Source organism: Sceloporus undulatus, chromosome 1, assembly GCF_019175285.1.
Source record: "Sceloporus undulatus isolate JIND9_A2432 ecotype Alabama chromosome 1, SceUnd_v1.1, whole genome shotgun sequence".
Classification (NCBI taxonomy): domain Eukaryota; kingdom Metazoa; phylum Chordata; class Lepidosauria; order Squamata; family Phrynosomatidae; genus Sceloporus; species Sceloporus undulatus.
Window position 1 is genome coordinate 3423837 of NC_056522.1, and position 6000 is coordinate 3429836.

The window sequence follows — 6000 nt, forward strand, 5'->3', positions numbered from 1 at the left end:
TAATTTGTATAGAAAACCTATACAGAAACCAGTGACTTTGCACACTATAAATTAGCCACATGGTTTATTTGTGCAAGATTGCCATTTTCAGCCCAGAAAACAGCACTCTTGCACAAAGAAGTGACTAGCCGGAGGGAAAATTAATATTATAAGCTGCTACCAGTCCCAAACTTGAAAAAATTATCAAAAGAATGTTTTAACACAGGAAAAAAACATGATTATTCCACAAAGAACGCTGGTGTATTTCTACACAGACTAATTTCCCCACAAAAAAAAAATCTGGATTGTGTGGGATGCTTGGCAAAAACTGCACAAAATTATTGGCACTTTGTTATCCTTCGTGACCAGGTTTCCTGACTATTGGGAAACCCGTTTTTTGTCCTGGAAATAAGTAACTGTCTATTTTTCCATCTCTTGTCTTGGAGCTGGGAAAGAGAGCAATATATAAATATAACCCCTGGACAGAGAAAATCTCTGCAAAACCATCTTCAGGTTAGTGTTGCAGTTCTAGTTTTATTGTCCACCGCCATTTCCATCGCTTTCTCCCTTTAGTGTGATCTTCCCTTCTCTCTCTGATCATCACTGCTGAGAAAGAGCGGGTAAAGGTAATAGAAATTCTGTCCAAGTTCAGACGTGCCTGGTTTTCTTTCCCCCAAGCATCATAGAAAGAGAACAGTAAAGGAAGATTCTCTCGGGACTTGGCAGGCGGCTGGAGTGAATGTTTTAATCAATTTCTCTCTCTTGGCTATAGTACAGTCTCTCGGATCAGTTTAATATCGGAGGCATCCTCTGTTGAAAGAGTTATGATTTGTGCCAGAGATGGAAGAGCAGAGCAGCCAAGCCAAAAAAGACACACACACACACACACAAACGGGCATTGTTGCACTAGCTCTTTGTTATGTATTGTAACTAACTCCAGCTTTGTTTGGGTCACAAATATTGATTGCTTTTGAATGCTGTGGTTTCATCCTGGCTTGCAGAGTGACTTGATGCAAATGGTGTGTGTGTGTGTGTGTGTGTGTAGATGGGACATTGTTCTCTTTCCTCTTCTGCCCTCAGCTTCCAGGGTTTTTTCAATATGTGTTGATTTCAATTTGGGTTAGCTCAGTTGTGTGCATATTTAGGCAGTATTGAATTTTCTTGGACTAAACACTTTCATTTCATTTCTGCCCTGCCTTTTTCCTCACATGGGACCGAAGGCAGCCTATAGTATAGGTTAAAACACATTTAAGCCAAAGCCATTTATAATGTAAATGTTTAAAAGCCATTAAGTAAAAAATCCTGTTGAAAATATTGGCTAAGATCCTGCATCACAGATGTACAGTAGTTGTGTGTAACTAAAGACTGAATCTCCCTTAACCAGAATTCAGAATACTCCAAAATCATCCACTTGGGTGGCTAAAATAGTGATACCTTTTGCTTCTGATGGTTCAGTGTACACAAAGTTAGTTTCATGCACAAAATTACCGAACATATTTTGTATAAAGTTACCTTTGGGCTATGTTTATAAGGTGTATGTGAAGCAGAAATGAATTTTGTGTTTAGACTTGGATCCCATCTCCAAGATATCTCATTACGTATATGCAGATATTCCAAAATCTGGGAAAAAAACCCAAACACTTCTGATTCCAAGCATTTCGGATAAAGGTGACTCAACCTGTACATACTGTCTCCTGACCTGACTCCTCCACTCAAAACGTACCTTAATAGCCAGCAGCTGCACTAAGCAGCAGAGATCTTCCTAGCCTTTTTCCGCAAGTGAGGCTGTAAGGCGTGGAAGAAGGACCCCCGTTGCAACTCATCATCACACCACAGCTTGTTTACAAACAGGTCTGGAAGCATCATTCTGCAGCACCCCAATTGCTAGCAGAACAGACCTGTGTTCCTCAATGCAGCTACTGGCTGTGAAGGTATATTGAGGGGAGGGAATTTTCCACAGCTTTAAACATGAATACCAATCAACTCTAAATGTGCAGATCATAGAATCATAGAGTTGGAAGAGACCTCAAGGACCATCCAGTCCAATCCCCTTCTGCCATGCAGGAACTCACAATCAAAGCACCCAGTATGACAGATGGCCATCCAGCCTCTGCTTAAAGACCTCCAAAGAAGGAGACTCCACTAGACTCCGAGGAAGGAGTGTGTTCCACTGTTGAACAGCCCTTACTCTCAGGAAGTTCCTCCTAATGTTACGGTGCAATCTCTTTTCCTGTAACTTGTATCTATTCTTCTAGAAAACAAGCTTGCTCCATCCTCAATGTGACACCACTTCAGATACTTAAACAGAGCTATCATATCACTTCTTAACCATTTCTTTTGCAGGCTAAACATACTCAACTCCCTAAGTCTTTCCTCATCAGGCATGGTTTCAAGGCCCTTCACCATTTTGGTGGTCCTCCTTTGGACACGCTCCAATTTTTCAACATCGTTTTTGAACTGTGATGCTCAAAACTAGATACAGTATTCCAGGTGAGGCCTGACCAAGGCAGAATAGAGTGTCACTATCACTTCCCTTGATTTAGACAGTATGCTTCTATTGATGAAGCCTAAAATTGCATTGGCCTTGTTAGCTGCCGCATCACACTGTTGACTCATGTTCAACTTGTGGTCTACTAGGACTCCTAGATCCCCTTCACATGTCGTCTCCTTAAGCCAGGTGCCCCCCCTCCTATGCATTTCCTGTCTAGCTTATGCATTTGTAATTGCTCAATAGGATGCCACTCAGCAATCTGAAACAAATATGATTGGTGGGGATGCGAGAGAGGGCCTTCTTGAGGGCTGCCCATAGAACCTCCCTTCCCAGGGAGACCCCAACGTTCCCCTCCTTGCTGCACCCCTATTGACACGCTAAAAGCTTTGTATTCAGACAAGCTTTAAAACAGAATGGTCTAGGGAATGCCATATTGTTTTAATTGAACTGTTTTTAGGAGTTGCTTTTGTTAAAGAAAAATCTTTTTCATTGCATTTATCTGTTTTAACTTGAGGGTGTATTATTTTAATACTGCAAATAGTTCAGTTCTGTTTTAATGTTAGCTTTTTGTCTGTGTTTTTGAACTATATTGTTATTCCCTTTGGGAAGAAAGATGGCATATCAATGAAATAAATAAAAACATTGTTCTTTTAAAGTGTGAGCCACTTTGAGCCCCAATTTTGGGAGGAAAGCAGGACCTACCCAGATTTTATAAACTTGCCCTATGTCACTGCTGCTAACTGTGTAGTAACTTCCTACTCTTATATGAGCCTGAGGTTTACAGTGGGAATAGTCACAAGGTCTGTCTTCCTTCCCAGTGGATTCTTTCATTTCTTTTCATTCATCTTTTGAGGCTTCCAAAATTCTTTTGTGATCAAGGCAACTATAATGTATTGTTTAGTGTAGGCATGTTTCTCTTTTGAGTATGCCCTCCTGTCATGGGAAATTGTGCTTAAACAATATTATACCGCATGAAAGAGGACCACCTTCACCTTGTGCACCAAGGTTGAGTAACATCTGTCTAATTTAGGATATCGAACTGGGTACATTTTAGATTCCAATCCTGCAGTCTCTCGCCAAACCTGGCGTTGCTGACCTTCCCTGACAAAATGGCCTCCCTCTCCTCCTTTTGATAAATGGTCAGCTCTCAAATAGAGCCCAAAGAAAGAGGTCACCAGATCAGTGGCTCTGATGTTAAATAACGATTCCTCCTTTAACCTCTCCGGGGACATTAATCTGTTTTGACAATATAATTAGGATTGTAGCTCAGATTGCCTGTCCTATTGGAAGGAAAGAATCAATTCAGGATTTATTAAAATGGAGTTGGTATATCAAGGGGAGAGTGTTTGAAAAAGGAGCTGAAATGCCAGCATCAGCAGGTTTGGCTTTTCCTCTTGAAGTTTAAAATCTTGCAAAAGATTTAGAGGGTTTCACTGCAGAGTTCCACTTTACAGTCCAAACTCTGTACTTCTCTGTGTCATCGGCTACAATACAATTTCAGGACTCAAATAAGTGATGAGCCTAGAGCCCACTTCTCAGGATGCGCTGTTCTATATAGTTGTTCTCTGTCCTTGAGATCTGATTCGGGACACAAGGCAATCAACTGGAATTAAAGCAAGATATTAGTGTGTTTGGCCAGGACTTAGCATACGGTTGATAAGCCTTTATACTTAAGCAGCCCTGTTGGGGCAGTGGAATTTATATAAGTCAAGTCAACAGTGTGTCTCTTGATTCATTGGGTTTACTCCAGGTTGGTCTACATATGGGGTTCAAGCCCTAAAAAGAATGTTAAAAGTGTGAAAAGCTTAAACCTAGTAAAAGAAAACTGCAACTCCTTTCCAGTTAAAAATCCCTTCCTCAGGAAGTGAGATCAGTTGGCCTGTGTGTGCTTTCAAGTATCCTTATGATGACCCCATGAATTTCCTTGGGTTTTCATAGGCAAAGACTCCTCAGAGATAGTTTTGCCAGTTCCTTCCTCTGAAATGTAGCCGACAGCATCTGGTATTCATTGGTGATCTCTCCTCCAACTAATAACTGACAGTGCTTAGCTTCCAGGCTCAGACGGGATCTGGTGCCTTTAGGGTAGGCCTGTCTGGATTTTAAAAAACTATCATACAATCATAGAGTTGGAAGAGACCACAAGGGTCAGCCAGTCCAACCCTCTGCCATGCAGGAACTCACAGCCAAAGCAGCCCCAACAGATGTCCACCCAGTCTCTGTTTAAAGACCTCCAAGGAGGGAGACTCCACCAAACTCCGAAGGAGTCTGCTCCACTGCTCTACAGTTCTTTTTGTCAAGAGGCTCTTCCTAATGTTGAGATGGCATCTCTTTTCCTGTAGCTTGCATCCATTGCTCTGGATCCTAGTCTCTGGAGCAGCAGAAAACAAGCTTGCTCCATCCACAATGTGACACCCCTTCAAATACTTAAACAGGGCTCTATCATATCACATCTGAACCGTCTCTTCTCTAGGCTAAACATACCCAGCTCCCTAAGTCTCTCCTCGTAGGGCATGCTTTCCAGACCCTTCACCATTTTTGGTCACCCTCCTCTGGACACGCTCCAGCTCTCTCCTGTTCTCCCCAGACATGCCTATGAAGGGAACAGGAACTTCCTGACAGAGCTGTTGGGACAATGGAGCAGGCTGTCTTGAAAGGTGGTGGACTCTGCTTCATTGGACGTTTTTAAGATGAGATTGGGTGCATTCCCTAGCAGTGAATTCCTACATTCTCAGCAAGCCAGTCTAGATGGCCCTTGGGAGGTGGGGAAGGGTGGGTTGCGTACTACATCCAGTGCTCCTGTAGGAATCCAACAGCAGTGATTTGGGATATTGTGCACTGCTTTAGTAAGCCTCTTTGATGTGAACCTGGAGACTATTCTTACATATATTTCACCTACCCAGCTTGCAACTTTTGTGGCTATGTTGTAGCAACTTTAAATTTAGGCTTTCTTGAGCCACATTTTGGGGGACTCATGGAGTTGGAAGGCATGCTCAAGGGCCACCTAGTCCAACTTTCTATCAGTACAGAAATCCACAGTTAAAGCACCTCTAAGAGGTAGCTATCCAACCTTTGCTTACGGAATCATAGAATCATAGAGGTGGAGGAGACCCCAAGGGCTATCCAGTCCAATTCCATGCTGCCATGCAGGAAGACACAATCAGAGCACCTTTGACACTTAGTCTCTGTTTAAAAACCTCCAAAGAAGGAGACCCCACCACTCTCCAAGGCAGCATAATCCATTGTTAGACAGCTCTTACAGTCAGGAAATTCTTCCTAATATTTAGGTAACCCCTAAATGCTTAAACATCTCTGAAGGAGGAGATTCCACCATCTTGCAAGGGATTCCATTCCATTGTTGAACTGTAGTTTCCTTCCATAAGTTCTTCCTTGTGTTTTGTTGAATCTTTCTTCTTGTCATTTGAATGCATTGATTGGAGTTCTACTCTCTGAAACAGCAGAAGATGCATCTCACTCTGTCTTCCACCTGAGAGTCCTTCAGATATTTGAAGATGGCTTTCATAAATACCATA

The 6000-nt window shown here is 42.3% G+C and overlaps 2 protein-coding genes across 2 annotated transcripts in view; one reads left to right on the forward strand and one right to left on the reverse strand.

The window, feature by feature from the left end:
* LOC121919807 (protein FAM71C-like) overlaps positions 1-6000 on the reverse strand; it is a 1121343-nt gene that overhangs the window by 797992 nt on the left and 317351 nt on the right. The gene's annotated exons all lie outside the window — the stretch shown is intronic.
* EPHX2 (epoxide hydrolase 2) overlaps positions 1-6000 on the forward strand; it is a 98206-nt gene that overhangs the window by 48959 nt on the left and 43247 nt on the right. The window lies entirely within an intron of this gene.